We start from the raw sequence: 23,675 nt of genomic DNA, 5'->3' as shown, positions 1-23,675 counted from the left end.
AATGAGCAATCTCAACTTTTTGGAAAAGGCTTAATAAATTAAAAGCTTTTCCTAAGATCACCATCATGTCTCTGCTTAATCAGAAAAGCCTAATCAGGGGTGTCCAACCTTTTGGCTCTCTGGGCCACACTGGAAGAAGAGTTGTCTTGGGCCACACACTAAATACACCAACACTAATGAAAACTGATGAGCGAAAACAAGGTTTTAAGTAAATTTACAATTTTGTGTTGGGCCACATTCATAGCCATCCTCTGCCACAGGTTGGACACCCCTACTAGACCCAGTCCCCACAAAAGTATTGTGTGTGTGTGGTCACAGCCTATTTTTATCTCTGTCTTATCTCTCCTTCCAAGAGAGGCCATTTTTTATCCTGTTGTTAAGCAAACTAAAAATAAAATATTGCTAATAAAAACCTTAACTTTGAAGTTTCCACCCACATGCTAGAGATATATGAGTATACACAAGCAAGTAACGAATTCATGTTGACTTAATTATGAAAATAGAAATCAAAGTAAAGTTCTATGGGAAGGCAAAAAAACTAATTAATTCCAGATGTGGAAACTTCAGGCTGTGGTCCTAGGATCATGTGAGCCTCAAAACATTAAAACGGCATTACCTTGTGATTTAGACTTTTGACTCTGGAAGTAATATTACAGATGGATTAGAGGTGCATTGTATCACAGACAGTGAATTCCATGGGAAAGTTATTAGTAGACTATACAGACAAAATGCAATAAAGGTCTGATCCGCCATTAATAGTATTAAACAACAAAGTTTGCTGACAGCTGCTACTTCAGCTTCTTGATTGGTCAGCCCTCACTTGGCCCTAAGATTGAGATTTTCCTTATTTACATATTTCCTTATTTCTAAATTCCAACAGTTCTTGAGTTATTCTCCTTATATATATTTCTATTCAGTATTCTCCATATCCAAATAACTATACAATTCTAGAATTTTTTCTCACATTCCCATAGTTAGGTTTAGCACTTTCTTCAATTATACCTCTCTCAGCATTGAGAGAGGGAACCTCATAAAAAGTTCCCAAGTCTAACCCAAGAATCATGAGCCAAACCTGTCCCATACACCCAGAGGTCTCTGTCCTGTCCCTCCTAAAGAATTCAGCTCATCTTCACTTTAGGTCATGCACATTAGTATATTTAAAACATTTACCCAGAAATTCTGGATATTGACCCCATCTGAAATCTTTCAAATATTTACATTCACTTTCACATGTTAGCACAGTTATTTCCCTGTCTATAAATTCCACAGCTACAATCACACCTTCTTCGGCAGTGGCCTTTTTGAGAGAAATGTGCTCATTACATTTTTGTCCCGAAATTTCCTCTTTCGTAACAAGAGGCAGGTGTCCATATTTTTAGAACTATCAGAACTTAGTAACTGTTCACATCTATCAGTTGTGTTAAAGCCCTTAAAGAATTTACTGGAAATCATTTTTGCATCCACAGCAGTCTACCATGTTATGAATATGAACATTTTATCAAAACTGTCAGGCACTACATTCAAAGAAGAGCCCACTGGAACAGCGCAGTATCACTGTCTTGGATGTCATTGGTTAAATGGAGCAAACCATTCCCTCCTGAAAAATCCTTGTTCACTCACATATACCCCTGCACTCTCCTGTTCACCAGAGGAATACTTTTCTACCATAAGGACAAAAATCTGGCTGTAAACGATATACTATGTGTAGCTTATTTACTGCATTACTATTGAACTTTAAAAATTGTTGGCTATTTACTATATACAAAGCAGTACATTTTTAGTTTACTGTTTTCATATCTTATACTATCTGTTTTCAAACAACATATGTTTAGTTTAATGAAGAGGGCCTCTTTAAATTCTGGGCAGTGTGTGGTAAAATGCATAAAATAATGCTCTTTGGTTAAAACTGGCATTCTTATTTTTTTATTCTCTTTTCAAAAGCAACATCCTTTTTTTTCCTTCTTATTGAACATCAAAGCATCTTTTCAAAGGCTCTGAAGAGTGACCAAATCTCAGCTCTCCCAAAGAGAAGCTATACCTTTCTTCAGGAAAAAAACACGTCCCTCCAGCAAAGATCCTGCGCATGTGGCGCTGTCTGGTCTCTTTGATTAGTGCTTTAACTCTCTTTACATGGCATCCTTTTTCTATAATTTTCTGATATAATAAATTTCTTATTCATGTAAAACAGATAACGGTGTTTGCTTTTACAGACATATTTTAAAACATTCTTTTCAAGGTACTCCTTGATTCTAAAAATATTTCTAAATAGTTTTATTAATAAATTAAATTTTACATTTTGTGAAAATGAAGTACATGTTCTTTCTTAAGCAGTTCAATATAAATATCAATAATATTTTTAAAAATTTTCCTTTAAAGCATACTTTTAGTAACTTGTTTTGCAATATTTAATAATCATTTTGAGTTGCTGAGTGTGAATGTAATATACATATTGAGGGAAATAACTCAACTAATTAATGTTCTTAACTTGAAGTATTATTTTTTAAACCTTCAAATAAAATTAGCAAAACTTAAAAATAGTATTTGCTCTATGCAACTATAATACTATTTCAGTTGGCATGGCTTACTTACTTATAAAGCTAATTAGGAAGGAAAGAAATTAATGAAAATTCTGAATAATCTCAGCCAGAAATATAATTGACAGTTGATTAGTTTAGTCATATGGTTGAACAGACAGACAGACATAGGTAGATAGATATTCTGACAGGAAAAGCAAGTCTGTGGATCAGAGAACAGACCATTTATTTGCCCCTAGAGCAGCTTAGTGCTGCTTCCATAGTCCCGATGCTCCCGGGGCAGTGTAAGGTGAGTCCGAGGTGACCCTGTGCATATGCGGGAGTTCAGCCACAGGGGAATTGGGAGACTCGGACTCACAAAGGGCAGCTGGCACACTGATCCATCCCACCCCAGGACTGAGATTGACCTTTACGCCGCAATGTAAAGAAATCTCTAGCAAGTGGAGAAATTCTCTGTCTTCAGAGTGTAAACAAATGGTTTTGGGGAAGGTAAGCTTATATATCTCTCCAATACACAATCTCTAACTTCTAAGACCTGTTTACTACACAATTATCCTTCAGTTTTGCCAGCGTTTTCTTCAGAAAGCTCAGACTGCGCAGTATCATGAAATAGTCATGTGGGATGGCCCCTAACAATAGTAATCATTTTAATTAATTTCTCTTCAAAACACTGGATACAATGTTGGTTTTATTTGGAAATAGGCAAATACAATGGTTTATTAAACTGTCACTAAAAATGTTAGTTTTTTTAAATGAACATATACAAATAGTCAAATTAGTTGAAAGCAAAATTTACCTGTAATTCCAAATGTTTGCACTTTGTATTTGTGTGTCTGTGTGTAATAAAAATCAAACATTTTAAAAGGAAAAAATAAACATTGCATTTGCTTCCTTAAAGTTACTCTGCAAGTTAGTCATGTAACAGAACTGGAACAGATCCTTTTAGGCTCCTGGGTGCTGTATCCATGAGGCTAATGAGGCTCTTAGCCACAGTTTGCTCCAAGGAAATGGTATAAAAGTCAGGCTTTACTCACCTGACTGCCTACACTTTTCGCCTGCAGAGAAGGCAGCATTACAACTGTTGGAATTGCTTAAACTCTGATTTACCATATATTTGGAAGCCGACACTAACTTTATAATACTTTGAACAGCATGTATAAAATATTATCTTTAATATTTTAAGATGACCCTGGCTGATGTGGCTCAGTGAAATGAGTGCCAAACCTGTGAACCAAAGGGCCGTTGGTTCGATTCCCAGTCAGGGCACATGCCTGGGTTTCGGGCCAGATCCACAGTTGGGGGGTGTGAGAGGCAACCACACATTGATGTTTCTCTCCCTCTCTTTTCTCCTCCCTTCTGTTCTCTCTAAAAATAAATAAATAAAATCTTCAAAAAAAAATTAAATATATTGCAAGATGTGAAAATTGAAGAAATGTAACAGTTGAAGCATAGTTGAAAACTAAAAACATAAGAAGAAATTTTATTATCGTATTTCAGGGTAAAACATTGTTTTCTTATTTGAAAATGATTTTTCCCTCCTCTCAACTCTAGATTTTATCAGTGTATTCCATGGCCTTCTCATCTATTTCACTTAAGTTATCTTTACTAGATTCTAGGTAACTTGGTGACTTCTTTGTATACTTCACAGCTTCTCATAAGTTGCCTCATGTGGTGGCTCTCAATAAATATTAGTGTAATTAGTAAGTTTCACTTTCATTTTACCATCCTTTGTTTTCAAATGGACATTGATCTCAGTGAACCTCTGTTTAGTGGAAAACATTTCATAACATCAATAGTAACAACAAACAAAACAAAAGGAAGTAGCTGTAATCACTCCCATTCAATAATAAAGAGCTAGATATGAGACACAGTAAACATATCAAATACTTGTGGTAATATAAGCACTGAGTTAATTATATATTGAATTACAGAAGAATAAAAAACAGCTTTGTGGTACATGGATAAAGCACAGATTAGAATCTTCTAGTTAAATAGTTGCTGTTTTAAAATAAATCTAGTAAGAAAATGACCACCATTTCTCTTTTGTATTCTACGTTACCATCAACAACATATTGTTTTCTTAAAGGAAACAATGATTCCAAAAAGGCATTTAATGTGTATAGAGTCTCACAATGCTTTTAGTGTATTTAGTTATCTGTAATGTACCATTCTTCGTATTAACTTTTAACAAATCTCATTCAGTTTAAACTTGAGAGTAGGATAAATGAGAGAATAACTGAACTCTTTAATTTAGAGAGTCCAACAACATCTATGCTTATCCCCAATTAAAGTTAAAATATAAAAATTTATTTGAATAGTTGAGAAAAATTAATGCAAAAGAGGCTATTTTGGAACTAAGGACCGTTTAGGATTTAACATTTTTTCAAAGGATAACATATTTGTTTCTTATATTATAAAATCATATTGATGTTTAGGAAATTTTTGTATTATGGGCTAGCAGTACTCAAAGTGTTATCTCAAGACCCTTTAAAGAGTTTTTCAAGATGAGAAATATTTTCCTAATAATATAAGGATATATTTGTCTTTTTTACTATGTTGACTATTTTACAGATGGAGAAAAGGCAATGGTGGCTCCGAGTTCTCCTGTCACTAAAAATGTTAGTTTTTTTGCACAGATCAAGGCCGGCACCAACTTCACTGGTGGGTATTGCACCCTTCACTACCAAGCTATGTAAGTTTAAAGGGAAAACAATTCCAGGGTATCTTTGAAGAAACATTGAACATTATTAATTTTATTATAACGTGACCCGTGAGTAAATATCTTTTAAACTTTTGTTCATACATAAAACAATTCTGCTACATCACTCTGCAACATAAACTAGCTGCTTCCTTCATAGAGCACACTTCTCATTAAAGGACTACTCACAACCACAGCATGATTCAGACTTTTATATTTAGGAGTCATTTTCTCAAAAATTAACACAGTGTGCATACTTCTTCAAGGAAAACAAGTAACATTTTATTCATTCATTCAACAAATGTTTATTCCGTGCTTATAGTAGAAGAATACCATAAGACTTTGTTCTTTATTTTGGTAATGAGACTAGTAATTTTCTTATTAATATTTAAAGCAATACCATACAATATTTTATATGCACAAGTGGCTAATTTCCTTTGAATACGTTCCTGTCAGATTGTGATTATTAACTCAGGCTAACCATAACTGAAGGCTTACTATAGAGCAGACATGGTTTTAAGCACTTTGCTTATGTGATGTCACTTAATCCCTGCATCAATTCTTTGAGTTTGGTGGCATTGTGATTCTTAGGTGGAAACAAGGTGTTAACTAACATGTACCCACACCAAAGAGCTTTAAGTGGTGGAGCTGGGATTCCTTTCTGTATAAAATGATCCTAACCCCAAGGCCCACATTCTTAACCAATTCATTCAACTTATACAATATTTTGCCTAAATTCTAATCAATAGTTTCTTTACTAGCTTCAAAATAAACTTATTTTAAGTAGAGAGATATCCCTTCTTTTGTGTGGGAGGATTCCATGTGGAATTTCCTAGCACATCATTCTTGATTGTGTATGAGATTAACAAAGTACTGATAAAAAGCATGAACTTTAAAATCAGACAGATCTGGGTTTGAGTCCTGAACTTATTATTTTTTAGTTCTGATATTTTGGGCAATTTCCTCAACTTTTCACCTTCAGTTTATCTGTAATATGAGAACAATGTCTGTAAACACTTCAAAGTGTTAGTATTAAGAAAGGTTATTAATGTATACCTATTAACCTTTCCTGGTACATTATGAAACTCAAAAAACATTAGTTACACTTGCTCATACTCATACTTGTATTCTTATGCCTTAAATATCTGGAACTCTTAGAGGAGGTACAATGCAGAGCAATTAGAATAATTATATAACCTGAAAATAATTCAGTTATTTAAAAATAGAGATTGCAGGAGGAAAAGGATAAAGAAATAGACATTTAATTCCCATATTGGAGAAAGGCAACTAAAAGGAGATCATCAGTCAGCTAAGACAATTATATATTTTCTAGTTTCAAACAATTGCAGAAAGCACTCACACATGCACAATACATTGAGTTCATATATGGAAGCCCAAGACACTCATTATACGGTAAGTCTTCTGAGGTTGCTGCTCTCCCTGCATCCTCCATATGCCTTACCTTTCCAATTGCACATTGATGAAGATATTGCCAATGTCTGTAACTCTGCACCAGGACCATAACTGCCTATGGGGCAGGCCTCAAGTGCCTGAGAATGAAAGCCTCTGGGAAAAGCCCACACTAGTTTAACAGTTATCGGGTGGAGGACTGAAGTGACTTCTATGCTAGTTCCCACAATTCCCAGCAGGATTAAGTTTCAGTTACTTGCAGTGATAACTTGCTTGAAAATAAATTCTTTGTTGGATGCCTTTTTTCCCCCCTAGCTTACTCCCCACGTCCTGTCAGTGTTTTCTGGAATCTCCTCTCAAATAAATTGTTAGAACTTGAATCCTTGTCTCAGGGTCAGAGACCCAGAGACTGTCCATATTTTTTCATCACTATAGTATTCATAGCTGAATATAGCTCTGAGGATATAATAAGTACTCAACAGATATTTGCAGAATTAATTAATTAATTAGTTTTCAAAAGTAAGTGCTCCTTGAAGTTATATTCATTTTATTATACACAGGTCCTGGCACAATGCCTGGCATAAAGTAGGCACCCAATTAATATTTGTGGAATAAATTAGTGTGTCAAGTTGCTGGTATTGTTTAAAAAATCACTCCATTTGATTATGAATAAAGGATACATTAATAGTGATTAAGGCACAGTGGAAATCGAATAAAACTTAAAACTACTGCAACATTATAAAATTATAACAAAGTTGAACTATTTAGCTACTTAATATCCATATTTATATTCATCGACTGAAGTAGCATTAAATTAAGGTAGAAATCTTTGCTATAGAATCTTGTGAATTACTAATACTTTTTTCAAAAATGTATACAGAAGTATTTCACCTTATTTGCAAACTCTACTAGTAGGTGGCTTAAAATGACCAAATTAAATAACAGAGAGGGAAAGGCATTAATTGATGGACTTTACAAATACTTATGGAATGTATATGAGGTGCCAGCCACGTTCTTAAATCATGGTTTTATAATCTGGGACTGAGACCAACAGTATGAAATATATTTTATATCAACACCAACACACAAATGCATATTGCATGAATACATAAATACACTCAAAACTAAAAAAAAAGCTTCAGCATATAATATTTATGTTTATTATATTTTATTCACTTTCACATAACTTTCTTTTGTTCTACTTTTTCATTAAACAAAAATACTTTGCATTATTCATTAATTAATCTGGTTTTACAATTCCCTAATGGGTTCCAACTGACATTTTGAAAAACACTTGATTCTGGAGATCAAATTATAAGTTAAAACAGATACTGTATTTCTTCAAAGGATAGTAGATTAACATAAATCAAGTAGTTTTAAAAACTAATGTCAAAATTACCATTGTATGGCTGCAAAATAAAGATACATGGGACTTAGAAGGGTGTGTGCTGGGAAGATCTGGGGAGCGGGCGGGAACAGCACGGGGAGGCTTCCTCAAGAAGTAGTGACTGACTTGAGATCTGATGCAGGGTTAGAGTAAATTCCGAGGGTAGATTATTTAGGAACAATATCAGCAGTCTTTGGAAGACATTGGATGTGGAAGGTGAGGTAGAAGGAAAAGTCAAGAACAACTGCTATGGTGACAGTAGATAATAATACTGTATTGCATAATTGCAAGTTGTTAAGACTAAATCTTAAATGTTCTCATCACAAAAAATACTCTATGTCTGTGTATGATAACAGGTATTAACTAGACTTACTGTGCAATACATACAAATATCACATCATTAGGTTGTATACCTGAAACTAATCTAATGTTGTAAGTCAATTATATATTCAAAAAAGAAGAAAAAAACACTGCTAGATTTATGGTTTGCCTAACTAGATGAACGATGGTGGTTATTTTCTTAAAAAGAGAAGACAAGGAAGACCATACCTGGGCAATAATGGTGTGGAAATACCATAAATTTGCTATTAAATATGCTGCTTTTGAAATAAATGGTAAATCAAAAGGGCATTTAAATACAAGGACCTAAATTTCAAAGGCTAAATCCAGGACAAATAGAAATGTGAGTCATCAAGGTATGAAACAGTTTAGAAAAAAAAAGTAAAAATTGTTAATAGAATCTGATAATATTGCATTCATTTACTTGTCATTTGCACTCAGTCTTACTTGATAAGTAGATTTTAAAGGGCCTTCAAATAACGTGCAGAAGATTGGTCAAGTGAAAAATAACTGTATTCCTGTTATAAAGTTTTAAAAGACTAGTCGTGCTATCAAATTAACATAAAAGATTCCTGTCCATGATCACAATGATTGATAATAATTATAAAATATTAGATGCTACTATATCTTAAATTATATTGGGTTCCTTATATGAATTATCCTAACTAAATTTTTAAAAAAATTACATAAGGTAGAGAACCCAGGTAACCAAATTGGGAAACTAAGAAAAAGACACATAAAATAACTAGCCTAAGGCCACAAATTTGAAAGCATACATCAAGCACATTTAAAATGAACAGGTCTGTCTCATTTTAGAGTCTAAAGTCTTCTTCACTACTATACTGTGCTGTTTTTGAGTGTAACAGACAAATTCTCTCAGGCAAATCTTTGATCATAGGCTTTCTTCAAAAGAAATAGTCTTTTTAAAATTGCTACCCAATACCAATCATAATTATTCTTTGATTTTCCTCATCTAAAAAGGCTTATACTATATATATAATACCAGTAAAAATTAATTACACATGCCTTTAATAGCAATATAATAATAATAAATGCAATATAAAGATCTTATTTGTAATTTTGCTGTCTATTCACTCATTCATTCAATATTTATTGAGCACCTGTTTATGTTTCAGGTACTGTTCTTGACAGCATGTACCAGGAAGCCCATGCACAACAGAAATGGGCATTCAGAATAAGTTAAAGCTTCCTAGACATTGTCGTCAGTTATGACAGAAAACAAGGCATTAATTTTATATCGGCCCCCATTTCCTCCAGATATCTTTTATATCCCATTGCCATGGATAGGAAAGGGCTTAAACGATTTGAAAAGCAAACAAAGAGAAAAATGCAAGGGGATTTATTTTTAATTGGCATCTCCAATATACCTATTTTAAGAATGTAAAAGTAAAAAAAGTAATTCAAAAATTTTTGAACATAATACAGGAGAAATCACATTCAGATGTAATAAGAAATCGGACTTGTAGGCCAAAATGAACAAATGTTTGCAATGCTATCAAAATGTATTAACTGCAATTTTTTAGAAGAAAGGCTTTCCTTTGTAAGGCAAAAGTAAAAAAAAAGATAAAAGTTTCAAATATTATTTAGGTTCGTGAAAGCTAGCTCTCATCTATCAGATGCGTTCAAATTTTCTTCAATGCAGAGATGCAAGAGAAATGAATGGACATGCATGACTAGGGAGTGGAATACATAAAATTGGAATATTGTCTGTTCTTTGGAGGAAGTTTGTGTGTAAAGGAAGAAAGTTCTGTGAGTGTGACTTGGGGTACAGTTTCCATGACTCCCTCCACCATGGCCCCATTTCTTTGTTCCCCTTTACAAAAACATTGTAAAATAGTGGATCTACTCCAATCAGGCTTTGCCTCTGTGGTAGGTTGAATAATGGCCACCCAATGATATCAGAATGAACCTGTAAATGTTACCTTGGAAAGAAAAAGGGTCTTCATAGACATGATTAAATGAAAGATCTTGACTTGAGGAGAAACTTGATACACACGGAAGAGAGGGTGATGTGATGGCAGCAGAGATTGGAGGGCATGGTGCCACCACAAGCAAACGGATGCCCGCAGCCACCAGAAGCTGGCAGAGGCAGTTTAGAGACTTCAGAGGGCGCGTGGCCTTGGTTTGGTACCTTTATTTCAGCTAGAGAAACCAATGTTGAACTTTTGGCCTTCAGAACTCATAAAGACTGCATTTGTGTAATTTTAAGCCACCCACACTGTGGTGATTTGTTACCACAACCATAGGAAACAAACAAAGCTCCATTCTAAAAAAAATCTGCTAGCGTCAAATTCATGAATAACCTCCCAGTAGCTAAGTTCAATAGTCAATCTACTCACGCTCTTTACTTGCCACATTGATCACTCTCTGCTTTTTCTTCCTTGGTTGATGTGATGAATAGTTGTATGCCTCAACTTCTCTAGGATATGGTCCTAGTTATTCAATAGGACACTAATCTAAATGTTTTGGTGAAGATGTTATTAAAGTTTAAAATAAATTGACATTAAATGAGGAAGAGTATCCAGATCATCTAAGTGGGCCTGATTCTACAAGTAGAAAGGCTTTAAGATCAAAGCTGAGGCTTTTCTGAGTGGAAAGTAAGAAGGAGAAGGAGGGCAATAAAGAGAAGAATAGGAGGAGGAGAAGAGGAGACAGGAGGGAGAGGAGGGGAAGAAATAATTTCAGCTATAAACTCCGTCTTGAGCTCCTCTGCCTGCCATTCCGGAGAGTGTGCCCTGCAGATTTTGGACTTGCCGTGCTTGCCCCCACAGCAACATGAGCCAATTTTTTGCAATAAGTATCATAATACATATTTCCCATTGGTTCTTTTTCTCTGATTCAACTTTGACTGACACACTTGGCTTCAAGGATACCACTTTTGGGGTTACTCCTATCTTGCCAACTACTTCTTTGGGGGCTCCTTTGCTCTTTCCTCCTATTGCCTACTTTCTACTGTTGGCAAGCCCAGGGCTCATTATTTGGACCTCTTTTCTCTATTACACTCAGTAAATGACTTTAAATGCCATTTATGTGCTGATCCCTTGCATTTATTTTTAATCTGTAGCCTAGACTACTTCCAAAAAACCTAGTCTTAAATTTATATCTCCACCTTAGGTTTCTAATAGGTATTTTAACATAACTTGTCTAAACTTGAATTTCTCACCTTCTGCACAAAACTTGCTTCTCCTGTAGTCTTCCCTTCTTAGTAAATAGCATCAATCTTTCCTGTTGTTCAGGCTAGAGACTTGGAATTAAACTTGATTTCTCCCTTTCTTTGACACTCCTGCCCAATATATTAATAAGTAAAGTGGACTCGGTCTTTGAAATTTATTTCAAATGGGCCATGTTCTCCTGCCCTGTCCCAAAATACCATAATCTTTTACTTGTATTATTGCATTAAACTCCTACACTTAAGTCTCTTTTCTTATTTTTTTTTGCTACTGTATGCACACACACACTATTCTCAACAGACTAGGTAGAAATTTAAAATAGTCTAAAATATGAATTAGGTCACATTACTTTTCTATCCCAAACCCTCTGGCAGCCCTCCTGATTCAGAGTAAAACCCTCCAAACTCTGATTTAAAGCTTCCTGATTCAGAGTAAAACCCAAAGTTATATCAATGGCTTATCGGGCTTACTGTGGGTCACCTCTCCCTCTGACCTCAACTCTGCTGTTTTTCTCCCTCCCTTAGATTCTATCACTTTAGTCTTTTTCTTTACCTTGAATGCATTAGAAAAGCTTCTGCCTCAAGGATTTGGGGTTGGCTGACTCCTTTGCTCTATTCCCCTTACCTCACATCCACATCACTTGCTTCGTTACCTTCATCTCACTGCCTGCTCAAATAGCACTTCATCACAACGCCGTTCATGTGCATCCTAGAGACAATCACAATCTCTCTCCCATCATCTGCTCTCTGTCTCATCCTTTCTTTATTTCCCTCAACAGCACTGATCACTATCTACTTTGGTTTCGGTGTCCTACCACTAGAATATAAGTTCCTTAAGGTCAAGCATCTTCGTTTGGTTCGCTGCCATATCTTTTGGGATCCAGTACTGCACCAGACACATAGTAGGTTTCAACAAATACTATGTGAGTTAATGAATGAATGTGCCTCCATAAACCCCATAAATTGGGTAGATCCATAAACCAATGTGAACAAAAAAGGAACATTTAACAGGACAGCCATCATATCTTTACCAGGTTCAGCCATTTCTATTTTCTTTTTGTAATGCTGTTTATTGGATAGATTGTCCCACGGATTATTTTCATACAATTATTTTGAGTGCTAACATTTTCAATAATGTGCCTACGAGGATATATTATCACCTATTATATCTCTTATTTAAACCTGTTTAGTGTTAAAGATCCAAGGATGGAGGAGGAATAAAAAACAGAGGACACTGAGCTTAGAATAGAAACAGGATCTTTGGTTTTAGTTAGATATTCAAGACAAAAGAATCAAGAACTACTGTAGGTATCTGGGAATTAAACTCTTCTTACTCTATTTATTTATTCACATAGAATGTGTCTAAGTTAGACTCGGCAGAGAGGAGAATACGGAGCCCTGTCCACAGCCCGATGCTCGCCCCCTGTTTCACCCGTGGGAAATGCCAGTACAGCAGTGACTCAGTGACCCCAACGTTAATGGAATGAGTATTTCACCTCACAAAAAATTTTTGACTTGGAGGCACAATTATGTAACTTTATTAAAAGAACATGCCATGTGCCTGTCAAAGATGGGTGTTTAATAGCACTCTAAGGGTTTTCGCTGATTTTATTCAGGCTTGCCAGAGCACTGATTTACCTCACACGGATCAATAGTTTGACACCTTGTTGCTTAAAAATTGCTTATGTTTGAAGTACACTTCACAGCTAAAGGGCCACGCAGATGCCACATTACCGAATAGCATATGGACGTCTCCAGGGCTGTTAAAAATAATCACACCGACCGTCTGTTTTCACTAGGGCTTACTGTATTTAGACGGTTCTGAGAGAGAAGATTACACCTTACAATGTAGCTCAGGGGACCTATATCTAGGAGGAAAGGAAGCAGGAAAGGCACTTGTGAACTCAAAAGAGAAACTTTATGTTTCAGTAATGGCTTTTTTTCTTAACAATGTAGCAGTTTTGAATCTCAGGGATGACACAATATTGTAAGAAAAAGCCAGCATTTTAAAAATTGGTAAATTAAGTCTAAAGCCTCCAACTAAGTTTAATTTGGTGGCAAGGATAAAGTATTGGTTATTTTCTGTTTGGATATCAAAACTCACTGAGTAGCTTGCACACATTTATCTGAGTTCAAAATCTGTCCACAACTTTGCTGTAACTTCAGAGTCTATGTGGGAAAGAAAGAGGCCTGAAAGAATAACTATTCTTTTCATCAAAAACAGGAGTACCAGTTTACCTCTGTGACCCAATACTTCCTACCTATCCTTTGACATTAACATATCTTTAATTTAGTTTTCCCAGATATTGAGTCAAGCACAATACTAAGCATAGTGCATCCTCAGTCAGCATCTGGGGAGTGAAAACTTATTTACAAAGCACGTATATAATGCAAGATACAGAGGTAAGCTGCTGTGAGGGAGACCATGCCACTGTCTCTAATATTTTGGGCCGTAGGACATTGGGAGAAGGACCATAGCTATTCTTCTAAAAAGATATGCTACTGAGAAAACACTAGATAAATTATAAATCGTAAGTTTCACTCTTATTTTCCTCTAAGTATATAAAATTACAAGTTGTTAATTACCAAAGCAAAGAAATGTATGGGCATCATCTTGTGGAAGGCCCAGTCACGGTCATGCCAGAACATATGTCATTCGACCCTCCTAAGGGTAACAATATGAATTTACAAAGCCCGTGTTGATAAAAGAGAGAATGGACAAATCCATTCATTTGTCACACTAACAAAGTAAGTGTAGTCTTTGAAAAGAGTTAGAGGAGCAAATAATTGGCAACCATGTTGTTTTATATGTTTTTCAGTTTAACACCTCCTAATAACTTAAAAATTCGAATGGCTTTTATTACCATGAAAAAGCTTACCAGGCCCTGGCTTGTGCACCTCAGTTGGTTGGAGTGTCTTCCTATAAACCAAAAGTCGGGGGTTTGATTTGGGGGCAGGGCATATGCCTAGGTTGCAAGTCCAATTCCTGGTGGGGGCACATGCTAGAAGCAACTGATTGGTGATTGATTCTCACATAGATGTTTCTTTCCCTCTCTCTTTCCTTCCCTTTCTGTCTCTCCAAAATCAATAAAAATGTTCTCAGGTGAGAATAAAAAAGTGCTCACCGGAAGTTTATTTTAGTTATCTCAGGATTATAAGCTTGTTGTTTAAGTCACATTTTGAATCTAGTTTTTGGAAATTTAAACAAAATTAATATTTAATTTAGTGCTAATGATAATGCCACACACTGTGATGACCCTTAATCTTAAAAAAAATCTCTTATTTTTCCAATTTTACAGATTACAGAGTTTAGTGATGGTAAACAATTTGCCTAACTAAAACAATTTTCATAGGGCCCAGTCGTAACCATGGCCCCTTGACCTTAATGCCTGTGTGTGCTCCTAACTACTGGCCTGATGCTTTTTAGCAGGGAATAAAGTGGAGAATGAGAAAGATGAAATAATGTGATGCCTTTGAGCTTTTAGCTCCATATGTACCAACTAATTAAAAAATAATTCACCGAGGGTAAATTGTGAAGGAATAAAAATTAATCTCACCAAAAATTAGGAGTTAAAGACTACTTAAAGATGCATACAAAGCTGGGCGCATCCTATACTGCTCCATAATTAACCAGTGCAGTTGGGGGAAGTGCAGATGTGGTTTGGCATATTTGTTTCTAAATAAATTTCTGTTTTAATTTATCATCTGTACCATGTAATGTTCATTAAATTGAGTTGTAGCTCGCACAGGACTTTTAATAAGACTTTAGTAAAATCAATTGATATCTCTTAAAAGGAATATATAAATTTATTATTTTCAATAAAATCACAGCAGTGTCTTAGTAATTACATAGAATAATATTAAATTTAGATAGAAAATATATGTCAAAATGGAAGTTAGAGAACTATGAAAGAAGAGTTTTGTCTTATGTCTTGCTTTATCAAAACATAGTATAAATATGTTGTATTCAAAACAACACAGTGTTAATATAGGAAAAACAAATAATCAAATACAGAAATAGAACCTTTTTTAGTATCTATAATAAGTCAATATTGGACAAAGATACTAGTGGTTAAATTCAATGGGTAATTTTCTTTCTTTCTTTCTTTATTATTTATTTATTTATTTGGTTCTGCATCTCAAAGAAAATTAAAATGGAAACTGTCTTATCCACATATAAAATAAAATTATAAATAAATTGATGTTTTAAATGTAAAACAATATCTCCCAGGAAAATTTAAAAGAGTATTACCTACACAATCTGGGGCTTGAGAAATTCTGTCAAAATTGCAATGAAAAGCCCAAGTTGTAAAACAAAATGTAGATATTATTTATCTGTGTAAACCTTTTTGAAAACTTTTACATTAACATTATTTAAATAAGAAAACAGGTCCTGGAAAATGATTTGTAATCCAGATGATATGCACAGAATAACTTTCTATGTTAAACTAAAAAATCAAAGAAGACCATCCTTGAAAACTCACTGAGCAGAAAAAACCAGTTAGTCATACAAACAAAGTTTGATTTTGCTTATTCTGCAGAACTAACTTGGCCTGGGTCATTTCTTGCTTATGCCTCTGAAAATCATAAGTAAAACTTGAACCGTTTCCCAAGGTTGATAAAAAGGTAACTACTGAAGATTCTAATATTATAACCAATCACTGTGAAGAAGAAACAGTTACTGCTTTCTCACTATATGAGCTGCTTTATAACAATATACCCCTGAACCTTGTTCCATTTTTTGTCTGAGTGCTCCTGGTTTACAAACTGTTTTTTGGTGTGTGTACAATAATCTTTTACTAATTACTACTTCAGTGATTCATTGGTTTTACTTCTGTTCTTTCTGAACTTTTGACATTATACACAAAAGACTCTTAAAATGGAAAGAAAAAGATAATTCAGTAGGCAAAGCATCATAACAGATAATTCATAAAGAATAAATGAAATGGTCAAGAAAATTTGCTCCAGTAAATGAGTAGGAAAAAATAAAATAAAAGTATCTCTTTATACCCACTAGATAGGTACATTAACCAAGACCTATAATATTTTTGGTGGAAGAATGAAAGGTGCTATTACACCATTTTCAGTGGAAACATAAAGTGTTACAGCCTCTTTTAGGCATATATATATATATCTATCAACATCTACTGAATTCAGATTAAACGTTCCTCTGATGGAGCAATTCCATTTGGGGAAATTATTCCAATATTTAAGATAAATGATATTTGCCTTAACATATTTTGAAGTAACCAAGAATTGTAAACAAAATCACTGACAATCAATAGGGGAATGAGCGCATGGATCGTGATAAATTCCTCCCATAATTGTATTATATAATCATTTCAAATACTAAATTAGAGCAATAGCTAATGACTTAGTCTTAAAGAGATTTCTACATGGTAATTCTGAGTGAGAAAAGCAAGATATCAAGATCTCATTTTTGGTGAAATAAAAAATGACCAAAATGTTGTATAAATATATATACATACATACATACATATATATATATATATATATATATATATATACACACACACACACACACACACACATACATGTGTGTCTATATGTTTATTATGAGTATGTGTGCATACATGTAAGAATGTGTATATATACTATATGTACATGATTATATAAATATAGAGAAAAATATGGAGTTAGTAATACTAGGTTTTTAATATGTTAAGTGGGAAGGTAAGATTGAAAGGCAGGATGTTGATGGATGGGGGAAAAAAAGACAAAAATCCCTCCAGAATAAAAACAAGTATTATTTGATGTTTCTTATGTAAATTTGTGTATTTGTGTGTGAGAGGGCAGAGAGTGAAGAACATACAAATGCATGCATAAATGACTGATACCAAATTGCTGAAGGAATAAAAGAGTGAAGTCAGTTTAGTTATGTAAACAAAGTCATACAATACAAACAAGAAAAATGAAAATATTCAGTTGATGTTTATATCTCTCAGTAAAGATTAAATATGAACACATGTATAAGTGAAGACTAAGATTTTTCTTCTCCTCCAGATACCAGAGTCACTGTTTTTCTAATTACACTGTAGAAACCATTGTTACTGGATTGCCGTGTCCTTTTTCCTTGAAGATGCCTCTCCCCACCCCACCTCTGCAGACATAAACAGCTCTCTCCTGATCCCCCACAATTACTCTCACAAGCAGCCACATGCCACAGACTTGTTCCTATGAAACCAAACTTTAGTATCAGTCCATAAGCAACACTGGAAAACTCTAACATCAAACTTATTGTTAACATACCACAGTGATGTTGCCATTTTCATGAGCTATATGGCCGTTTTATCAGATTATAGACTTTTCACTGAGTCAGTGCCTTATGTAGTGTGTTCTTTATGAAGACAAAAGGAAACACATTTTCTTCAGAGCCAAGGATAATTGTGTCCTTAAGCACTTCAATATACACTGGGAACCACACAACTGATCTGGATTTGTTATCCTGGCTGCTAGAAGGAGCAGTGTCAAACATTACTACCCGCTTCACATATTTTTATTACTTTGTTGAATCTTTACTCCAAATATGTCACTTATCTTTAGTTGTTTTATCCTCAGAATATTTTAAGTCATTTAAAATATTTCAGGATCAATGTAGGTCATGCATACATATACACAAATAACAATAAGAGTCCCGAAACAAGAAGCAGACACCCCAACCATGATCTGTGGGCACCGAGGAGAAAACAGATCTGAGCAACACAGACTAAGGGTAACTACTGTTCTTTAACAAGGAGAAACTAGCAATTAATATCACAACTCATACATTAATTTTATATTTTTACTTAAAATAAACTAAATGTATGTATATATTCTTGTTATGGAAACAAACACAATTTTTGTGTTTTTACATACTCAAAATAAAGAACCTCTACAGTACCAATATGTATGGATGTCTTAACCTGAAGAAGGCAAAACTAGGTAACAAGCATCCCTTAAAGAATTCTATGGAAACCTAACAATGTCAAGTTTTGCCCCAAGTCTCAATGCATTCCAAATAAGTACTTTAAAGAGCAAGAGATGCAGTAAGTAGAGAGTTTCTTTGAAATTGTACTGAATCCTGTCTCTTAAAAAGAAGTATGGGAAGAATAGCTGGCACAATTTTCTTTGCTTCAACTAATATTTTTCTTCCATACGCTTATCTGTGTCAGCATGATAATCAAAGCCAAAAAAGTTCATTATGTTCTCATTCAAAGAAAATGACTAATAGTTAATTATCTAGCTATGGAGCTTCTTTCTTTTCTTTGCACAAAATTTATCACAGTATTGTACAAAACAGAGAAGGGAATTAAGTCCACTTACAACTGATATATATATATATTTATATATAAATTCATTATATATTTATATATAAATTCATTATATGTATATAATTCACATGTATATAATGAATTCATCATTTAAAAATAGATTTATTCAATTTTCTAAAAGGTTTCTTATTATATGATAGCCTTTTGGGCAAAAGAATGCATGTTGTTTCATGGTTAATGAAACAAATCCTACATCTGTCTAGAAATAAAATTGTAAGAACTTAGATCACTGAGATTCAGTCAAGAAATAACATATCAGTCTAATATATCAAAAGTACAAGACTACTTCTCAATTTAATAAACCCTTATTCAAACAACATGGGAACAAACCTAAAATTTAAGGATAGGAAACAAGATTACTCGGGGAAATCCAAGGAAAGAAATAAATTGAAAAACTCACATGAGGAGACACCTTCAAACCTTCACAAGAATAAGGCAGAATTTTTACTATAAACACAAATTTTTACTTGGTTACAAAATATCATTGTATGGTTAACAGTTCAATTCAAACAGAATATATGAAAAGGCAGTTTCATTTTTAATGCATAGAATAAAAAGGATGTGGGCAAGAAAGCTCAGAGTGGTGCGTCAGCCAATTTTCCCACGGACAGATGGAGCACCTGAGGCAGTGAGACTCCGTTTCCCCAGCGAGACGGTAGCCATCTAGGGGCAGTGAGGTGCTGCACACAGGCGGGCTGCCGCCTGTCCGTCACTAGTAGCAGCAGGTATGCCCCAGGCAGTACATGCATTTGCGTAAGTTCTGAATTCTTGAACCCAAAGCAGCAGACACCCAGGTGACACTTGGTTTGAATAAAAGTATTCTATTTGGAGGTGACTCAAGTACATAGCAGATCCCTCAGTCTAATAATAATTTGACTGCAATGTTGTTATTTTGAAACTTCCTGATTATATCAATCCAACTGCTTCATCCTTTCAATGTGCAACAATGCTAAGATTAAGCCATTGAACATATTTAGGATTCTTGTATTCCTGTCTCTAATGTGAGAGGTACTCAATGAAGAAAAATCTAGCATCATTTGATGTTACTGCCAGTAAAATATGAGAGGAAAATGATACCACATTTGACCAATGTGGTTCAGGTGGTTGGGCATCCAAAACTAAAGGCTGCTGGTTCAATCCCAGTCAGGGCGTAGGCCTGCGTGAGAGTTTCGTCCCGGGTCGGGTGCCTGCAAGAGGCAACTGATAGATGTTCTTTCTCATATTTATGTTTCTCTCCCTCTTTCCCCCTTCTCCTTTCTCTAAAAATAAATAAAATGTTTAGGGCGCAGCTTCCATGCAGTGGGAGGAACCTGAGGCTGAGACTCACTGGAGGGAGCTGCGCAAGCATCCCACCACCGCCCGGTGGTAGAGCACTGTTACTGGGCTCTTCCCTTCCTTCCCTCACCCCATTAGGACAATGCGTGACTTTAAAGAAGATGGTGCACATGGGATATATTCTATTGATTTGGGAGCGAGGGGAAGCGGCATAGGTGTCAGAGAGAAGCATGGATAGGCGACCTCCTGTACTGGATGTGCCCCCATTAGGGAGTCAACCCATACCTGCTCTTAAGGCAGAGCAGGTCATGGAAGGGGCTGAGACCCTTAGTCAGCCAGACAGGTGAAAGCTCCCACCACGAATGGGCTCTCTGCTTTGGGGACAGATGAAAACTGCAGGAGACAAACCCACCCAACATCTCTCTCTCTCTTTTTCTCCCTCTCTTAAAAGAACAAAGCACAGGTTTTGGTTTGTGGCTACCCTCCCTGGGCCCCTAGGAAGGGAAGGTGGTACAGTCTGGAGTCACAGGAGGAGAGTCTGGAGTGGGAGGCACTGGAGCTGTGGGTTTTGGGGGGCCAAATTTAATGGGCTTTCTGAAGAAGAGCTAGCCCCTCCCAGGAGAAAAGCAATCATCTTTCCTGTGGGATATTGCTCCCCCCACCCTCTGGAAATCTTGCCACAACCTCTGAAAACCTGTTCTCTCCACTCAGCACACTTTTTGTTCTTTTCTCAGTTTTGCTCTGTCTTAGTGTTCTGTTTTGCTTGTTTGTTTATTTTTACTGCCTTGTCTCCCATTTTGCATCTTGGTCCTTGCTGAGGAGACAGCAACATAAACAGACTCAGGTGGTAGAGCACAGCAAATCCATAGACTGTCCTGGGAAATGACTGGTGTTCCCTCATGGGAGACCAAAGAACACCCTCCCATCCTCCAGCAGACCCAAAATATAGGCTCAGGAACCCTGCCCTGCAGACACACATGCAGCCACTGTGGAAAACAGTATGGATTCTCCTCAAAATACTAAAAATGGAACTGCCTTTTGACCCAGCAATTCCACTGCTGGGATTATACCCTAAGAATCCTGAAACACCAATTCCAAAGAACCCATGCACCCCAATGTTCACAGCAGCACAATTTACAATAAATAGCCAAGTGCTAGAAACAGCTTAAGTGCCCATTAGTAGATGAATGGATTAAAAAACTGGTACATTTACAAATGGAGTGCTAGGCAGCAGAAAGAAAGAAGAAATTCCTACTCTTTGTGACAGTATGGATGGAACTCGAGACTATTATTCTAAGTGAAACAAGCCAGTCGATAAAAGACAAATACCATATGATCTCACTTATAAGAGGAATGTAATGAACAAAATAAACTAACAAGGAAAACAGAACCAGAGACATGGAAACAGAGAACAGACTGACAGCTGCCAGAAAAAAGGGGTGGGGAGAATGGTGGAAATAAGGGAAGGGACTAGTCCAAGAACATGTATGAATGATCCATGGACATGGACAGCAGGGTGGAGGTGGACTACGGGAGCCGGGGGTGGAGCAGAATGGAGGAGGACAAGGGGAAAATTGAGACAGCTATAATAGAATAAACAGGAACAATAAAATAAAAAATATTTTAAAAAGGAGAAAAAGATGCCACATCTATTTGAAAAATATATTTATTGACAAAGAAAACATCTTAAAAATAAATTTTGGAAAATTTTATTATTATGTGAAAACAATTTATCAGGGTTGGATAGCTTCAGTTATGTCATGTAAGTTGGGAAAGGAGGGGATACTAGCGTCCACTAATTTATCCATTCATGCCTCCAACCACTCACTCAAAACACATTATGAGCTTTTATGCCTGTAATCCGGGAAGATTATTATTGGTGAAACTTGTATAATGGAGAAGTTTCAATGGGGTTTTGCTTTCAGAATTGGCAATATAATATCAGAGCAATCATTAAGTGAACACTATAGTCACTTCATTAAGTGAATTTTGCCTCTTTTAGTTCAAAAATAGCCTATCGATATAGCCACTTGGCTAACATGCTGATATCACATGTTTATACATTAATAAAATATTTGAAAAAATCATTTGAAGCAAAATAAAAAGAAACAGAGGTCATTTTGTTAAGTTAAACTCTTCTACTCTCTTAATTCAACGTAACTTTTCTGAATTCCTCCTTGGCACGAGGAATGATCCTAAGGCATATTCTCTCCTCCTAGAAGCTATGACCTCCCAGAGATTACAGAGTAGTGTTTGAAACTGGCTTTTTAAGTCCTGCTTGCCTTGTCCTAGGACAGCACTATGGAGAGTCTTCTCTGCAACTTCCCACCTGCTGAAGTGAAGAGCCCATGGTCTTCTATCACTGTCACATTGGTTCTCTGCAGATCCTTCCTTCTTCCTACTCTTCTTTTCTACTCTTTCCACTCATAAAAGGAACAGTAGCAATAAGAAAAAATAACATATATATATTCTAACATTCTTCAGAAACCTTATTCAAACTCTATGATATTATTTTGTTCCCAATAAGGGAATTAATTACTTGGGTGTCTAAACTATAATATCAGTTCACTTCTATTTTTCTTCTCTTTCTTAGGATATAAAAAATAGAGAGAAAAGAACTAATCCTTAGCAAGTACCTAGTGCTGTGTATTTTTTTTCTCATTTTAGCTTTATAATAATCCTATTATCATTTTGCTTACTTTAAGAATAAGAGAAATTCTGTAGAGTTAAGTCTTAGGGAAACATTGATTTTCTAGTATATCAACTTCTACACCATATAGAATTTAATTCCCTAATTATTAATTTCAGAAGAGTGGTGAACTTTATGTGATAAAATTACAATTTGGAAAAGAATTCTTTTCAGAAGGAAAAGCATAATCTAATGGGAGGGGCTACTCTAAGGGATGCATAAAACACTGGTTGGATTATGATGAACTCCACGAGCAATGTACAAAGTCCTTCAAAAGTCAAATGAGAAAACAAAATAAAATACCAGGAAAGCTTTTTCTGACTGAAGGAATCAGAAGAGGTTCCAAGGAGGAGATGATCTTTAGGCTGGGTCTTGAGTGAAAAAGACCATTTTGTAAAATAAAATGGGTGTGTGTTGGAGGGTGAGGCCTGGGGGAAGAAGGGTGTTGAATAAGCCCCAAGCTGATGTTAATGGCACAAGCACAGGCATGGAGGTGAGGAAGAATGGTATGGGCTCAAGGAGGAACATGTAGTTCTTAAAACTAGGATGTAGACTTAAGCTATGATATGGAGGAAGGTGAATTTGTAAATAGCACTATTTAGACATGGAGAAAAAATTAAGTTGTCTGACTGTCCTGGGAGCCAGTATTTAATTTTATGGGCATAATCTAAACTTTCTGGTTAATCCATCCTCCTAATAGGCTATACTTGGTGTTGCGACTCATTCGTTCTTGTTAAGCCAATATTCCAACCTTGACTTATAAGTAAGGGCTTCAGTTTACAGCTCGTATGGTGCTAAGAGTCTATTTTTATAGTGTACTCA

At 35.4% G+C, this 23,675-nt stretch overlaps 1 protein-coding gene across 1 annotated transcript in view; it reads right to left on the bottom strand.

The window, feature by feature from the left end:
• The window catches only part of GRID2 (glutamate ionotropic receptor delta type subunit 2), a 1,366,498-nt gene that overhangs the window by 454,418 nt on the left and 888,405 nt on the right, over window positions 1–23,675 (bottom strand). The window lies entirely within an intron of this gene.

The sequence above is a fragment of the Desmodus rotundus genome, chromosome 4, assembly GCF_022682495.2.
Source record: "Desmodus rotundus isolate HL8 chromosome 4, HLdesRot8A.1, whole genome shotgun sequence".
NCBI classification, from domain to species: domain Eukaryota; kingdom Metazoa; phylum Chordata; class Mammalia; order Chiroptera; family Phyllostomidae; genus Desmodus; species Desmodus rotundus.
This window is presented reverse-complemented; position numbering and strand designations above follow the sequence as displayed.